The 19563-nt window shown below is 32.5% G+C and overlaps 1 protein-coding gene across 1 annotated transcript in view; it reads left to right on the top strand.

The window, feature by feature from the left end:
• The first annotated feature begins 9588 nt into the window (after positions 1-9588).
• The window catches only part of LOC143063138 (uncharacterized), a 38986-nt gene continuing 29011 nt past the window's right edge, over positions 9589-19563 (top strand). Inside the window, exon 1 of the mRNA XM_076235138.1 lies at positions 9589-9730. The gene's annotated coding sequence lies outside the window, so the exon portion shown is untranslated. The remainder of the gene's footprint in view (positions 9731-19563) is intronic.

The raw sequence follows: 19563 nt of genomic DNA on the forward strand, positions 1-19563 counted from the left end.
GAGGGAAGAACAAAACATTTGCGAAATCAAATTTACAGATCTAACATTGTTGGGTTGATGTTTAGACGAGTTGTATATATATATATCCGATGGATAAATCTGTTGTAGAGTTGGCACTGGCTCAGAAGTACTTTAATATACAAGTACATAAATGTTAAGTTTTACATACAGATTTTTATCTTTATTAATTTGTTAACATATCACTTTTCTTTTTCTTTTGCTGATTGATTTATGAAAACTAGCATTCTATTTCATTCACTATAGTCATAGATCTATGGTTATAGTATGGTAGTAGGTTTCTGTTTTACTTTTTTCCAATCATATTGCGCATATAATATTGTTGTAAAATGATGCCCTTCATGGGTTCTTGATTAGATTAATAAAAATCTTATCTTATCTTATCTGGTCTTATACACCTTCAACGAATGCCGTTGCCACATTTAAAAAGAAGAGCAGTAACCATCATCATTGTCAAATTTTGTACCGCTGATCTCATACATGTGTTATCTTGATTAAGATTTTGAATTGCCAAAGACAAATTCAATATAACACACACATATATATATATATAATGACTGAATAAATAGTCAACGATCAATCTTATAGGGCGATGGATCATGTAATATGATTCTGTACACTACAAAATATAATATATAACAAGTCAAAAAGGGTACAACATCACCATTAAATAACTATAAAATATACAAATATTAGATATTTCGGATAACAGATATCCTTCTTCAATAATAGCACGATGTCAAATGAATCATGTCAATATATTCAAACTGAGATACTTTTTCTAAATCTTGAATTTATACAATTTAAGCGAACACCACAGACGCTGATACAATTTTAAAATTTCCAAACACGGCGCAAAGATTACTAAGATATGCCAAATGAAAGTAGTTATTTTCGTTGTGAACTGGCACAACTCTAGATTTCCAAAGGTTGTGACAGTTGAGATGTTATAACTGCATTGAGGGCAGTCCTCAAACAAAAAGATCAAAAATGTCCCAACCGATCCAGGATGGTATAAATTAGACAACGGTAGGGCAATTACAACAGAAACTACATATTTAAGCCTCCCAAACGAATAGCAGTCTAATAATGATTGAAAAAATAAGTTTTATATAATGAGGTAAAATAATTGAACGTGGCAACGTACTTATACATCATCCCGAATCAATGGAAACCTGTAATTTAAACTGTTATTTTTAAAAAATAATTTCGAACTGTAAAGCCAGTACTAAATCCGGCGTTGTTTGAAACAGGTGGTCACAGGAAAATGAAGGACTCGTTCTATGTTTTTTCATTTATGCCCTCTGGGGAAACTGTCCGTAACTTTCTTATCCAAAATCTTTCCCGAGCGACTCTGTCGACCTTCGACCAACCCTCGTTGTGGTCTATGATTGTGATGGTAAGGTTTTTAAGATCAGCTTGTGTGTGTCCGGGTGATCTCAAATGACGACTTACGGGTAGGTCGGGCTTGCAAGTGTAGTCACTTCGATGACCATTCATGCGTTTGTTAAATGGCTGCTCTGTCTCGCCAACATACTGCATGCCACATCGACACTGAAGGAGGTATACAACATTCTGGGTTTTGCAAGTTACATTGCAATATATAGTGTACACAGACCCAGTCGAGTGGCAAGTGAATGTTTGAGTATTCAGTATTTGTTGACAAGTCAGGCAACGTCTGTTACCACATGACTTGCACCATCCTGCAATTGAACAGCTTTTATTAGAGGAGACGTCAGCTCTAACAAATAAGTCTTTCAGACTTGCTGGTCTCCGAAAAGCTAAGACAGGAGGATTGGGAAAGATCTTGGATAATTTAGTGTGTTTGGCAATAGTTTGCCAATTGGCACGGATCAAACGTGAAAGGTTATTAAAGGCTGGATTGTATGTAAGAAATTTAGTCTATATTATTATGATATTCTCCTGGAAAGAGCTCTTTTTGAATAAAAGGGATCAACGAACCCATTACCGTACCTTTAAGATAGATCAGTAAACATGGGCATAATTATGGGTGATTATTCAGATTAGTGCAAACATTAAACAGTTCAAAGAAGGCAATGCCGAGCGTGGCATCCCCTCGTATGTAACATATTGGGGACAAATATGGACACTATATTTGTATATGACACATGCAGAAAATGGTGAATACGCATATTTGATACATAAACTATTTTTTTAGAAATCAACCAAATTAGTCAGTAACTGGAAATACCCACGGTCTTCCGTCTTATGATTAAACCAAAAATTAAATGTACAATATAATGTATATTCAATATTGATCAAACAATTTAAAACGCGTGATGCCTTCGGCGTATAATTTAAATACATCGTAAGCTGTACACGACGTCTTTTAGACATCGTATGGCCATCGCGCCATCATCGTAAACCATCGTGTAGCCTTCGTGATCCATCTTGTAGGCTTCGGCTGAGATATGAAGCTTAGATACCGTCTTCGGTTAACCTTCGTATGTCCATCTTTTGCTATCGTATATACTTTCGGCACCCTCGTATAGACTTCGTTATTCATCGTACTTGCTTCGGTCACTTTTGGGTATTTTAACGAGATCGGGACCAACTTCGTACGAACTTACAATTTTCGCATTCGGGTGTCCATCGTATATAAAAATCGGGACAGTGTGACGCGGGCATTATGAATGTCATATTTGTTTTTCGTTAATTGTTCTGTTGTCATTAAAATTAGGCAGTCTGTTTTATCAGTTGAATATTTTCACATTTTTCGTGTCGGGCTACTTTATAGCCATCTTTCTATATTTTTAATTGATAGTTATCTACTTGTTTTGTTAATCAAATATTTTTTCAAAATTTATTTCTCTCACGAGGAAGTGGACGTTTCATCACTTTCTTTCGAGAAACACATGCGGAGTTGAACTTAGTACCGTCCGAATAGGTCTTATCAATATCTCGATCCTAATTTGTTTATGCAATGGAATGAGTAAGTAGTTTCCGCTGTTAACAGCTTTTTATGATTTGCCATTGATCTAAATGAATGTGATGCATGTGGTTATAATATCTTTAAGCTGCAATATAATTTTGTATATATACTAAACCTTATTAAGAAAACGATACATTTTTTTCTGTGGTTTTGGTTGCAAACTTTCTCGTTCTTTCCTGTAATCTTTGTGGTGACATATATAAGAGCACATTATTTTGTTTATTATTTTGTAGATCTATATTATGTTTATATAGCTATACATGTAACTTTTTTTCTGAATAAGAAATTTTAACTTACCTATTCTAACCTTGTTCAGCTCAGCCTATTCAATATGTCTACAACGTGTCATTCTACGGAGAATGTTGCGTGACAATTCCTGGAAATTTAATATCGGTAATATTTTATACATGGTTTCCGTATAGTAAGCTTATCAATCATCAAAATATTGATATTGGTTTATACTGATTTCTGTACGTATCACATGATCTTGGAATAACTTTCATGTAAACTCGAGACCGTGGCTAAAAGCTTGAGAAAGTCAAATAATGTCAGTTTAATCACAAATGAAATATTTTGAGCATCACAATCTAAAATGTCACAAGAACATTAAAGAGCTAAACTTTTATTTATACAGTTCAGAGTTTATAGAAATTGTGAATTAAACATTTAACAGGAAAAATATCTCCAATTGAGTCCAGATCTACAGATAAAGCACAACATGAAGATATATAACATTTCAACAACTTCTGACGAGATCTCAGCTCAGCCAGGCACATGGGAACGTGTAGGATTTTTTGTAGACCTCAATCGCCTCTTTGTTTCCCCTTTCTCTATCAGTAGATTAACACAACGTACATGTAACAAAAAACATGTTTAATAATAATATTGAATGCTGGTATTCATAAAATTGAGAATGGAAATGGGGAATGTGCCAAAGAGACAACAACCCGACCATAGAAAAAAACAACAGCAGGTTACCAACAGGTCTTCAATGTAGCGAGAAATTCCCGCACCCGGAGGCGTCCTTCAACTGGCCCCTAAACAAATATATACTAGTTCAGTGATAATGAACGCCATACTAATTTCCAAATTGTACACAAGAAACTAAAATTAAAATAATACAAGACTAACAAAGGCCAGAGGCTCCTGACTTGGGACAGGCGCAAAAATGCGGCGGGGTTAAACATGTTTGTTACATTACGTTTTTAAAAAGCTGAATATTCATAATTTGGAGGTAAAGGTCAACTTTTTTATCAAGTCAGTTAAGCAAAAACTTTGTAATAGTTTTGTAAAATTTTGGAACACAAAAAGAACAGATACAAAGAGTAGTAAATTAGATACTTATTTCAAACTTAAACTTTTGTTTTTCAAAGAAATGTATCTATCTTTATAAACAATTTTCAATTGAGTAGTGCCATATGTAAAATCAGAATCAGTGCACATGATCTCAAAATAGAAAGAGACAGGTATAAAACTTTATATATAGAAAGAGACCAAAGGCTTTGTAAGAAATGTACTCTAAATCTGGTTGAAGATGAACAACATTTTTTACTAGTTGTCCAGCATACAAAAATGATAGGGATATATTTTTCAGGAGATAAACTGTATCTGTCCTAATTTTATATATCTTTCAAATCAGGCAAAATTTGTTTGGTTATTTACTAATGAAAATTTGTCTGTACTTAAATATTTAGGGAGCTATATTATTACATGTCTAGATGTTAGACGAAATGTTAATTAAGGTATGTAATAACAATGATAATTGTAATGATTTTATAGTTCTGATCCTGCCTGGAATTAAATGTATGTGATTTTTATAGAATGAAGATAATAACATCTGTCTGAACTTTTTAATGTTTCATTTTAATATATAAAAATGTTTTTTCTGTTACAAATCATGATGTATTGTTTTATGTGTACATGTTATTCTGCCCATCAAAGGCACTTGATTGGAATAATAAATATTCTTATTCTTATTCTTATGAACATACTAAAAAAAAACAGAGTACAGCAAACTACGCTGTACTTTCCGCTTGAATAAGAAAAAGAATGACGTTTTGAATATTATATCATATTAATCCTATAAGAAAACTAAACACTGTACAAAAAAAAAACAACCCGGGGAAGAACCCATGCATGTTCCCAGAAGTGTAAACAGGTCCTGCTCCATGTGTGACATAGATCTTATTGCAAATGGGAAGCAAAACTTGGATGATAAAGTCACATTTGTGATGTTCAAATCAAGGAACAAAATACAAAATAATGGTAACGACAATTGTAATTGGTAATCTATAAAGGCCGCCCAAATCATGATGGCGTCCTTACAATCATCATGGTTCAATTGCTTCCTTGCCAGTAACATCACTCGCTATATCAAATCATCATGGTTCAATAGCTTCCTTGCCAGTAACATCACTCGCTATATCAAATCACTGTTGGAAATACTAGCTTTTGAATTGGCAGATAATGACATCCTTTTCATGTGATGCTATGTTTATACATAGAAATGGAAAGCTCACCATTACGGACGCTCAAATGCATATCTTTTGTCGTTACGTTTAGTTCTCAATGGTAGCTTATAGATAATTTCTAGATTTAAGCAAAACTATGAAGCAGACCCGGCTGTATATCTAGTATTATTAGTTTGATCAAGGATTTGTATAGTATTGGTTTAATGGAATAGATGTGATCAACATGTTCCCAATATTTTGTGTGACAACAACATCTAAATAGCGAAACGTGCGTGAAGTTAAAAGATAGTGTCAGCTTATTCTTAATCATTGTGAGAAACTTGTTTTGGATATAGAAACAAGTAAAGAAGCAGAAATGCTAAAATCACATTAGGAATGCCAATTTAGTAGTTGGAAAACAAAATTTCAAAAATGAAGAAGAGAAGGAAATTACAAAGAGGCTATCAAAATTATAAGTCAAAGAGAAATCGAAAACATTATTGCAAAAACAACAACCCAGACGAAAAGACAAACAACTGTCTAAAACGGTCAACAAACTAGTGATGTGAATTACTTAACTTTTGATGCAACATTGTAAGCAGTAATTTTCTATCAATGAATTAAATTATCATATGAATATCTAGCTCTAGCATATCGTGTAGACTCTCATTGTTATGACGCACACTTTTGACCTATCTGTCAGTGTGATACCTAGTCCAAATAATTATGACGTCTGGCAAGGCTATTTTATATTTTTCTGAAAAATAATAAAATAGCCTTGCCAGACGTCATAATCATTTGGACTATGTGATACCGATAATCGATAATGCAAGTCTCATCGTTAAGTTCATGTGGACTGTCAATCATCTGTGATAAAAAAAAAAGCGTGTAATTAACCCGGTAAGTTCGAGACCACTTCACTAAATGAAAAGCATAATCATTTGGAAATCGCGCCATACAAAACTCTGAATGCTCGTAAAAGGGAAAGAAAACTATTTTATGCGGTGTTTGAGGGAAATCAATCTGTGAAAGCCATTTTCAGTTCGTTTCTGATTTACATAAATATTAACACAATAAGTAACGATTTAAGCAAAGTTCCATTGAAATGTTAAGAAGAGTTTCATTTTTGAAGCATAAAATACACGTGAAATGTGAACAATAAACCTAATGCAGGAAAATGATAATGTATGAATGTAAATTTATTAGCACGAACACAAATGGTTATTGCAACAAAATAATGACAAAGTACAATAATATGCATGATATAACATGTATTTTGTCGCTTCTGTTGAAAGACAAAAAAATATATAAACAAAGAAGGGCTCGAATCATTATGAGATGTAAACATAATTTTGGTTTGAAATTTGTATTTAGTCTACCGTACGAAAAAAAAGTAAAATCACCGAAATACTGTACTCCAAGGAAAATTCAAAACGGAAAGTCCCTATAATCAAATGGCAAATTCAAAAGCTCAAAGTTGAAACACATCAAACGAATGGAAACAACACTGTCATATTCCTGACCTGGTACACACATGATCTTATATAGAAAATGGTGATTCAAACTTGGGTTTATAGCTAGCTAAACCTCTCACTTGTATTACAGTCGTATATAATTCCATTATATTAACAACGATGTGCGAACAAAATAGGTAAACATGTCAAAAATATAGGGGTACGACCGTTAGCAGTGTTGTAGTGTTAGTCGCTATAAAAACCTACAAATATGTAACAAAGAAGCATAAAAAAATCATACAGCAGGGGCGGATCCAGCCATTTTGAAAAGGGGGGGGGGGTTCCTAACCCAGGATAAAGGGGGGGGGGGGTCCAACTATATGTCCCCATTCAAATGCATTGATCGTCCAAAACAAAGGGGAGGGGGGTTCCAACCCCCGGAAACCTCCCCCTGGATCCGCCACTGTACAGACAAAGCACATTGTCATATTTTGAGAAATTATAAAATACTGAAATATTGGATTCATATTGTAACTAATAAACCTCATATTGTATATGAAGTTTATAAACTTTTGTACGAAGATGAAAATAATGGTTAAGTTAATTGGGCGTCTAACGTAAAAAAATTGTTATGTAACCTTGGATTTTATGATGTATGGATTTCACAAGATACTAGTAAATTATCATTTGATTGTATAAAAACACGTATTAAAGATCAATTTTTACAAAGCTGGAATACAGCTTTAGAAGAATGTAACAAACTTTGTATTTACAAACGATATAAACTAGTATTTGGTTTTGAAAAATACTTAGATTTTCATTGTAATGTATCTATGTTAACAAAACTGCGTAGCGGCACACTTAGATTAAATGTTGAAGTTGGTCGTTATCTAAATACTCAAAGAGAAAACAAAATTTGTATATGTTGCAATATGAATGTTTTAGAGAACGAATATCATTTTGTTTTATCATGTCCAGCGTATAGACCTGTGCGTATAGAACTTTTACCTTTATTCTACTGTTCTTGGCCAAATCGGCACAAGTTAGATAATTTATTACAAGCTCATTCTAAATCTCTGACAGTAAATTTAAATGCAGCTGGGAAAATTAGATCACATATATTGTCATAATATTATTGTATACTCTGTAACTACTGTTCTCTGCTGTCTTTTGTTTGTCATATATTGTATATATTTTTGTTTGCCATAGCATGTATATACATATGCTTCTTGCAAATAAAGTATTCATTCATTCATTCATTCAAAAATGATAGTCAAGAAAACTAGTACAGAGCAGGGACTTTCTACCATAATACAGTATAGATAGAAAGTCCCTGTACAAAGCCACGTAATATCTTTCAAAGTGGATACACAAAACGGCATTATAGATACACCACGTTAGCAAGAATGAATGACAAGAATATACCAATTATCATGGAGCAATAACAGGGGGTGTATGAAGAACGTCCGTACAGCACACGAGGCACGTCTGGGAAATTAATACACCCATGGAAGTATTATATTATCAATATAATACTTCCATGATACACCACAGGAAATTAATATGGAAAACTGCCCACTACGCCTTACAGTATACACAAATCTTTACAGCTGAGTTACATTGTAACACCGCTATCATTGTTGCAATGCAATTGAACATCCAAAAATGAATAAATGAATAATTAAAAATATTAATATAATAATAAAAAAAAAATTAATTCTATTGATATTTTTATCAATACTATTAGTAATATCATTATAAATATTATTATTAATATCATCAAAATACTTATTAATATTATTATAATATTATATTATAAATATTAATTATATTTATTATATATCATTATTATTTATTATACATATTTATATTAATATGTTTATTATTATAATTATATATTATTAATATTAATATGTTTGTTATTATAATTATTATTAATATCCTTATATATGCATATTACCAGAGACATATAATACAAGAGATTCGCAACTCTAGTAATATCAGAGACATATAATACATTGTAATATATGTCTCTGATATTACTAATATGCATATTATCTTTTATTTTATTTTTAATATTATTGATATAATACAAGAGATTCGCAACTCTAGTAATATCAGAGACATATAATACATTGTAATATATGTCTCTGATATTACTAATATGCATATTATCTTTTATTTTATTTTTAATATTATTGATATTATTTATTATTATTTTTGACATTATGAATATAATTATGATTGATTGATTGTTGGTTGTTTAACGTCCAGTGGCAAATAGTTCATGCATCTTCAGGACCACAATATTATTATGAATATTATTATTTTTATTAATATCATCAATAATATTATTATTAATTAATGTTATCAATATCTTACTGTTATTGTTATAATTGTTTGCTGTATTGTTGTTATATATTTTTTATAATTTGTTTTCTGTGATTAATATTTCACAAATTAATCGTCATCTATAGAATATAGAAATCAATTATCTTGACTATGTCATCACGTGAATATTTCAATGAAATATTACCAGTATGCAAAATTATCTTTTTCGGATCAAATTAGCTTATATAAACAAAACATCTATATAAAGCTTACAGATACTTGTAAATGTTTTTTTTTATCTCGACACTGTCGAAAAATAAAGCGTCGTATATCTCGACATAAGATTTGTGACGTCATCAAATTATGACAACAGCGAGCACCGACTCCATTCTATATCCGCCATTTTTTAAAAAGAAGCTTCAATGGGACGACATTATGACCGAAGACTTTGACATACATGCATGGATATATGTGCAAAATATGCATAAAATGTGAATAAATACAATAAGTGTGTCATACGAAAGGTGAGTTGTTTGTCTTTATGTAATAAAATGAGCCAAAACATTGTTCGAAGCGGGCGAAGCGGACATGACCTAGCGGCCATTCACTTGCTTTTGTTCTGGGCCCGATACGCAAACACTTCATATGATATACGTAATAGAAATGTAGGTCAATTGCTGTTTCAAATTTTTATTGAATTTTTCAGCAAATCTGTAATTATAATATTGTTAAACTTGTAACTTCCGGTTGCGATCTTCCGAAACGACGTTAACGCCGGGATTGACGTGAGTTTTAGCGTGTCGTTTAATTGGACGTTTTCGGTCCTTTTTAAACTGAAATAGATTGAAAACAGATATGATAGAGCAATATAGTCAATTCCTTTGTTCTATCTCACAGATCTGTGTCATTGTCATGAAGTAAATACTGGCAAAATTGTAATCATATTATCATGGCAGCTAAAGTATGCTGCTGCACGATTCAATACACCTTATCGATATTTGTCCCTGTCATAATACAAAATATCTGACGCCACAATGGAAAAGTGATTGTTGTATGACGTCAATAGTTCAAGCGAGACAGATTTTCGGGTCAGCTGGGAATAGCGATAAGATGTATAGTTAACGCATCAATGTAAATATAACGGAATTTGATGAGACTGTCATCAAAGTGAGAGGGTAAGCGCTATAAAACCAGGTTTAATCCACCATTTTCTACATTTGAAAATACCTGTACCAAGTCAGGAATATGACAGTTCTTGTCCATTTGTTTTGATGTGTTTTGTTATTTGATTTTGCCATGTGATTATGGACTTTCCGAATTGATTTTCCTCTGAGTTCAGTATATTTGTGATTTTACTTTTTATGTATACACCTTATCACTATTTTGTAAACTGTCCCCGTGTCCCTGGAGAATCTGCCTGCTTGAACTATTGAAGTCGTACAACATGTACAACAATCACTTTTCTGTTGTGGCGTCTATATTTCCGGATATTTCGTATTATGACGTAATTAAATTACGGGAACCTTTGTGAATTCCAGTAATGGCGGACAAATATCGATAAGGTGTATTATAGATAAGATGCATTAGATGTATGATTCAATCATCAATTTAATTAAAGATTATTTATATTGTATTTATATTTTGGCACTGGTTTCTATGAATCCAGGTCCGTTCGCCCTGATACCTGTTCGCCCTGATACCTGTTCGCCCAGGGTCAATTCGCCCAGATTTTTATTTTTTTTCTAATTGTTGTCCAGTTGCAAAATGTTAATTATTTGAACAGAATATGTTAAAGTTTGTTGAAAAATTTACAGAATATTTGTATTGCCGCAACCAATTTTATTGTTCCCTTCATTATTTGCATAGTAGAATACTGGAATACAATGTATTAATTTATCTTAATTGATATTTGTTAACAAAATAATTGTTTTTAGTCCCACTATAACTGCATGATACATTATTTGATACTAGTCTCAGAATATGATAAATGAACTTGTTAATTCTTTTCATTTACAGTTCGTACATCATTTTTTTTATTAATTCTAAGCTGTCTAGTTTATCAAAACAAAATGTTTGTGTTTAGAATCTAATTATTAATCCATCAACAGACAAGTATCAATTGTATCACAACTATCAGTAAGAATTAATATGTCATTGAACAATTACCGATCCTAAACAAGCCATCAACTTTTAAATATTTCCATATGTTTTCATAAATTTCAACAATAAAATTGAGAATGGAAATGGGGAATGTGTCAAAGAGACAACAACCCGCCCAAATAAAAAACAACAGCAGAGGGTCACCAACAGGTCTTCAATGTAGCGAGAAATTCCCGCACCCGGAGGCGTCCTTCAGCTGGCCCCTAAACAAATATATACTAGTCCAGTGATAATGAACGCCATACTAATTTCCAAATTGTACACAAGAAACTAAAATTAAAATAATACAAGACTAACAAAGGCCAGAGGCTCCTGACTTGGGACAGGCGCAAAAATGCGGCGGGGTTAAACATGTTTGTGAGATCTCAACCCTCCCCCTATACCCCTAACCAATGTAGTAAAGTAAACGCATAACAATACGCACATTAAAATTCAGTTCAAGAGAAATCCGAGTCTGATGTCAGAAGATGTAACCAAAGAAAATAAACAAAATGACAATAATACATAAATAACAACAGACTACTAGCAGTTAACTGACATGCCAGCTCCAGACTTCAACTAAACTGACTGAAAGATTATGATTTCATCATATGAACATCAGGCACAATCCTTTCCGTTAGGGGTTTAGTATCATACCATCATAACATATATGAGAAGAACATAACCCGTGTCATGCCAACAACTGTTTTTAGAATAAATGTGTTTAGTTTCGATGCAAAGACCTTATCAGTGACTCAATATTAACGCCAAAATATGCAATCTTTAATGACTTGACAACAGTATCGTAATTATATCCCTTCTTAATAAGTCTATTCAAAGGTTATGTAAATTTCTGAGGTGAATACTGACACCTTTGTGCTTTATAAAGAATATTACCATAAAAAATTGGATGTGAAATACCTGAACGTATTAGAAGTCTGCATGTTGAGCTATATTTACGAATGATGTCTTTATACCGATGATAAAATTTAGTAAATGTTTTGACTAGTTTGTGATATCGAAAACCCTGGTGTAATAATTTTTCAGTAATACATAAATTTCTCTCGTTAAAATCTAAAACATTGTTACATACACGAGGGAATCGTACAAGTTGAGATATATAAACACCGTAAGATGGTGACAAGGGAACGTCACCATCTAAAAACGGATAATTAACGATAGGAAATGAAAAATCATCCCTTTTATCATAAATTTTAGTATTTAGTATTCAACAATATATACCATATAAACATCTAAATAAGTTTATCCAACTTCAATGCCCTGAATATTAATAATTTTTTGGAAAGATTAGAACTTGTTCTAAATCTTTACTTAGGCACCGGCCTCCCTAACAACAGGACAGGTTAGCTACTGTTACTAAATGTATTCACACTGAAATATAGTTCCCTATGGTTCTCATGTATGTGCACATATAAACTGAAAAAACTGGGTATATTATTGGAGCAGTTCATTCAAAAATGTATGTCATTAAGGTGTGTTGATGTGCAGGCTTTTTAAAAAAAAATTGGATTAGGTAACTGGGTATTGATTCAACTAGTATGATTGACAACTGTCATTATCAGTAAACAATCAGAGACGAGGTGGACCTTAAATTACAATGCCCCACCTCCTAAACTGCCAATCAAATTGACCACATTACCTATCAACCTCAGTCTTACATAATTATACAGAACATTCAATATACATATAATTCTTAATACACAAGTATTTGACCTCATAATTGAATACACAAATGTGTATATTAGATGTTTGGTATTTATAAGGATGATAGATTTATTTATTGCCAATTACTTTTGATCTACATTACATAAAGTGATTCTGTAAATTATATCTGAAAGATAAATGATTAATGGATTAACAAAATCTTAAAAAAAAAAATGAAATATGAATATAAATATGAGTAAATGAAAGGTATTTAAGTAAGGCCTATAATTTACTTGATAAATTTCCAATAATCACCTGTAATTAATCAACAATTAAATTAGTACAATTTTTTTTTATCAGGAATTGGCTTGAAACAGTTTAAAATTTTAAAACTTTTAATTATAACAAACCATTGTTTATTAGTTTATTTTCCATCAATCATTAAGTCTGTTTTAGAAGTGAATATATATTTTTGCAATCAAGAAAGAATCCACATTTCAATAAAAAAAAAGATAAGTTTTTCAATGCCCTGTGTTGAAAAATACTTTAGAAATTGATCAATAGGCACTCTTAAACTTTTAATCTTCAATGCCATATAACCTCTGTTTCAACTTACAAAATACCCCAAAACAACATTTTTCAATTTTTTTTTGTTTACACTTTAAAGTTTTAAGCTGTTGGTCCAGATTTATGTCTTACAAGGATAGTTGGTAACATTTAATAGAAGAATTTTTGCATTTTTTGTTTTTTGAAATATGTTCAGAACCGGCAACATAATTTCGATAAGATATAAACTGCAGTTTAAATAAAACAGTGCAAATTAAGAGACCCATAGTATTTAATTGAGCTCATTTTATCCTCATACTGGAAAAGCAAGTTTCCTTCTAAAGACCTGCTGTAAATGCAATTTTCAGCAATAGTGCTTTATAAATGTTCATTTTTCCCCACCATACCTTAATATGAAATAATTCAAACTACTCTTCTAATCTTTCCATGAGTGATATCCATCACTTTGATTATTAGAGCGAACAGACTCTATGGGCGAACGAACTCAGGGCGAACGGACCCAGGTCGAACATGTAATTAGGGCGAACGGACCCGATACCGGTTTCTATGAAATGTAACAATAATTAAAAGTTATTGTTACATTTGAGTCTTATTTCTGGAAAGCTAGGTTGTGTTGAGAACAGATAAGATACAAGTACCAATAAAATCTGTGTCTTCAGTAACGTTTTGTCATTGTTACATTAAGGCACCTCAATGTATGCTGTGACCTACATTGTATCTAGGCTGTCACTAGTAATATTTAAAAAAATAGATAACATGTTTTAGTCTGAGTTTGTGAAACTACAAAGGCAGCCATCACAAACGAGTAGTGTATCAATGTTTGTGTGGGTTTTACAGATTACAGAGGGGTGGATTTAGGGGTGTGGGGGTAAGGGCCTGGGACCCCCTCTTTTGTGGAAAATTTCATTTCCTGTAATAGATTTTGAACCTACAGTATCAATTGTTAACATGATGTTGTCAAATAATGCATGAAATATATGGTGAGTCTTTAGTGCTTATGGTGAAGCTTGAAAACTTAAATTTACATGTATTAAAAAACCTGTTAAACAGTTTATGATTTGAAGAGCTTTTAAAATATCAGAACTGCTAAAAAAACTGAAGTCAATCCTGCTAAAAACCAGCCGGTCAATATTAGGATTATTATAGAAGGAATCATCTATTGGTACAAAATAATTTACATAGTAAACAATTAATTCCACTGTACTAGAATCATTTGTATGTTTGCTCTAAATGTGCATGAAATACTTGCAACTGGACAATAAGCAATTTTTGTCAAAAGTAAATTTTTATGTTACAGAATAAATTTACAATGTTGATAATCATTAACTACTGGCATTTAACAAACCCAAGTTAATAAATTACCATTTCATCAACTGTGTCCCCCATCATAGAATTGGCGTAAACTTTATTGATTTCATCTAGGACATACATGAATTAGCTCTAGGCGTTTAATAGTGGACACTTTTTGGCGAATATTTTAACAATTATTGGACACGTTTGTGGGTTATGAAATCAGACACGTTTGGGCAATATTGAATATATTACGGACACGTTTGAGGAACATAGACAAGTTTGGGGGAAGGTCATGTTTTAGGGTGTGTTACATACATCATGTACATATTTGCTATCACCTGGGCGTCTTCATCATTGTCGTATGAAAAGACATTTGGTTTCCGGACAATAACATTAGTTTAAGTGTATGGTTATTTAAGAAGGTTGGGATTCATTTTTAGGTAAAGATTGCATGAAATGCAATCAAAACCTTATGGGACTGACTTGAAAACTAAATCTTCCAAGGCTGATCACTACCTTTTTTGATACACAAAATATAGTGCATTGAATATAACATTCTATACATAGTATCCATGAACCTTTCCAGACATTTATTGATGTAATATATGCTCAGATATTCAAGGTACAAAATGATGTTTCACTCAACAAGAAAATTACATAACTTTTGCAAGGTGCAGGAATCTAATGTCTGTTCTAAAAATATGAATTATGTAATTGTTAACCTTCTCTTTTTGTCCAGAATAGCTGTTAAATCAACAACAACCAATACAATATTTATAGAATAACTAATCGAAGAATTCAAATAGAGAAAAATATTCAACGAGTGACCGAAAAACACATTAATTCACGAATGCGCGTAGCGCATGAGTTAATTATCAGTGTTGTTCAGTCACGAATTGAATATTTTTCAATATTTGAATTCTTTAATTAGTTATTCTTTTTATTACATTGGAAAATGGCTTTTTTTAAAGAAATTAATGTAAAACATGAAAGATATATGTTAACTTTTTTCTACGCATTCACGATTTGTTTTGATCCGCCGTTATCAACAACTTAACAACTCCTATTGTTGTATGAGGTCAGAGAGTGAAATAACCACGTGTGAAATTATCGGTTTTTATTATACGATTGCAAAATTTTTTTTTGCGTTTTATAATGGTATCATGACGTTGTCGTTGTTCGAAGACGCATTTAGTTTTTTTCGGAAAATAACTTTAGATTTGGTGAATGGATCTCTATAAATATTTACCAGGATGTTCAATACCACTAACATGACTAAAGGAAGGTTGGGATTGGTTTTGGAGGTTATGGTCCCAATAGTTTTCAAACAATAACTTGTGTTTTAGTGGATGAATCTCTCTGAAATTATACCACAAGTTTCCATACCATTAATGGATGGTTAGTATTAACTTTGTTTTTTTTTTGGCTTAAAATGTTTAGGAATTAGGGGCAAAAAAAAAAGGGAATTAAAGGCATAAAAGGGGGAAACTGGTTTTTTCTGGTCAATGGACAATTAAGACAATTTAAAAGCATTGTAAGGGAGGTAATTCAAAAACAGTTAACATACAAAGTTTGGTTTGTTCGGATTTACCTTCCTTACACTACTTGTAAATAATGTATAAAGAAATGTCAGGTTTGGGACTTATTGCAAAAAAAGGGGGGGTGGTAGTAGTTTTCAATTTTTTTTTCTAAATTTCTCAAATTCCAAATTTTTGAAAAGTTTGAAGAAGAATTCTTTAATTGCACAATATTGCATAATAGATTTTCAAGATCTTGACATTTGTTTTGTGTCAGAAACTCATATTATGTCAAGAATTTGATCACAATCCAAATTCAGAGCTGTATCAAGCTCGAATGTTGTGTCCATACTTGCCCCAAATGTTCAGGGTTCGACTTCAAACATTAACTTATGTTTAAGTGTATGAATCTCTCTGAAATTAAACCACAAGTTTCCATACCATGGAGGGATGGTTAGTATTGACTTTGGGGGGGTTATGGGCATAATGGCTCAAAATGTTTCGGAATTAGGGGCAAAAAAGGGGAACACCTAGGTATTTATGGTTAATGGACAATTAAGACAATCTAAAAGCAGTGTAAGGGAGGTAATTATAAAACATTTAACATACAATGTTGGGTATGTTTGGATTTTCCTCCCTTACACTACTTGTATATTATGTTTAAAGAAATGTTAGGTTTTGGACTAATTGCAAAACAAAAGGGGGGGGGGGGGTTGTTTTAATTTTTTTTTCTTCAAATTTCTCAAATCCTAAATTTTTGAAAAGTTAAAAGAAGAAATCTTTAATTGCACAATATTGCACAATAGATTTGTAAGATCTTGACATTTGCTTTGTGTCAGAAACTCATTTTATGTTAAAAATTTGATCGCAATCCAAATTCAGAGCTGTATCAAGCTTGAATGTTGTGTCCATACTTGCCCCAAATGTTCAGGGTTCGACTTCTGCTGTCGTATATAAAGCTGTGCCCTGTGGAGCACCTGGTTATTGTTAATTTGGTATATATGTGAAAGAGCATTGAAGATGAAGATGAAGATATGTTTCAAATTTCCAATTCATCTTCATCAGTATTAAATGTTGTTTTTAAAAAATTACGTATTACAGTTGAATCAGTCAATAAATTGGTCATCTTTGTTTCACTTTAAATGTTAACATTTTTTAGCTCACCTGGCCCGAAGGGCCAAGTGAGCTTTTCTCATCACTTGGCGTCCGTCGTCCGTCGTCGTCCGTCGTCCGTCGTCCGTCGTCGTCGTCGTCGTCCGTCGTCGTTAACTTTTACAAAAATCTTCTCCTCTGAAACTACTGGGCCAAATCAAACCAAATTTGGCCACAATCATCATTGGGGTAAAATGTGTGGCGTGACCCGGTCAACCAACCATGATGGCCGCCACGGCTAAAAATAGAACACAGGGGTAAAATGCAGTTTTTGGCTAATAACTCAAAAACCAAAGCATTTAGAGCAAATCTGACATGGGGTAAAAATGTTTATCAGGTCAAGATCTATCTGCCCTGAAATTTTCAGATGAATCGGTCAATCGGTTGTTGGGTTGCTGCCCCTGAATTGGTAATTTTGAGGAAATTTTGCTGTTTTTGGTTATTATCTTGAATATTATTATAGATAGAGATAAACTGTAAACAGCAATAATGTTCAGCAAAGTAAGATCTACAAATAAGTCAACATGACCAAAATGGTCAATTGACCCGTTTAGGAGTTATTGCCCTTTATAGTCAATTTTTAACCATTTTTCGTTAATTAAAGTAATCTTTTACAAAAATCTTCTACTCTGAAACTACTGGGCCAAATTAATCCAAACTTGGCCACAATCATCTTTGGGGTATCTAGTTTAAAAAATGTGTGGCGTGACCTGGTCAACCAACCAAGATGGCCGCCACGGCTAAAAATAGAACAAAGGGGTAAAATGCAGTTTTTGGCTTATAACTCAAAAACCAAAGCATTTTAAGGAAATCTGACGGGATAAAAATGTTTATCCGGTCAAGATCTATCAGCCCTGAAATTTTCAGATGAATCGGTCAATCGGTTGTTGGGTTGCTGCCCCTGAATTGGTAATTTTGAGGAAATTTTGCTGTTTTTGGTTATTATCTTGAATATTATTATAGATAGAGATAAACTGTAAACAGCAATAATGTTCAGCAAAGTAAGATCTACAAATAAGTCAACATGACCAAAATGGTCAGTTGACCCGTTTAGGAGTTATTGCCCTTTATAGTCAATTTTAACCATTTTTCATAAATTAAATTAATCTTTTACAAAAATCTTCTCCTCTGAAACTACTGGGCCAAATTAATCCAAACTTGGCCACAATCATCTTTGGGGTATCTAGTTTAAAAAATGTGTGGCGTGACCTGGTCAACCAACCAAGATGGCCACCACCGCTAAAAATAGAACATAGGGGTAAAATGCAGTTTTTGGCTTATAACTCAAAAACCAAAGCATTTTGAGGAAATCTGACATGGGATAAAAATGTTTATCAGGTCAAGATCTATCTGCCCTGAAATTTTCAGATGAATCGGTCAATCGGTTGTTGGGTTGCTGCCCCTGAATTGGTAATTTTGAGGAAATTTTGCTGTTTTTGGTTATTATCTTGAATATTATTATAGATAGAGATAAATTGTAAATGGCAATAATGTTCAGCAAAGTAAGATCTACAAATAAGTCAACATGACCAAAATGGTCAGTTGACCCCTTTAGGAGTTATTGCCCTTTATAGTCAATCTTTAACCATTTTTCATAAATTTAAGTAATCTTTTACAAAATCTCCACTGAAACTACTAGGCCACAATCATCTTTGGGGTATCTAGTTTGAAAAATGTGTCCGATGACCTGGCCATTCAACCAAGATGGCCGCCACGGCTAAAAATAGAACATAGGGGTAAAATGCAGTTTTTGGCTTATAACTATGAATTCAAAGCATCTAGAGCAAATCTGACAAGAAGTTAAATTGTTAATCAAGTCAATATCTATCTGCCCTGAATTTTTCAGATGAATTGGACAACTGGTTGTTGGGTTGCTGCCCTCCAATTGGTAATTTTTAAAGAAATTTTGCCGTTTTTGGTTATCTTGAATACTATTATAGATAGCGATAAACTGTAAACAGCAATAATGTTCAGCAAAGTAAGATCTACAAATAAGTCAACATGACCTAAATGGTCAATTGACC

The sequence above is a fragment of the Mytilus galloprovincialis genome, chromosome 1 (assembly GCF_965363235.1).
Source record: "Mytilus galloprovincialis chromosome 1, xbMytGall1.hap1.1, whole genome shotgun sequence".
Taxonomy (NCBI): Eukaryota; Metazoa; Mollusca; class Bivalvia; order Mytilida; family Mytilidae; genus Mytilus; species Mytilus galloprovincialis.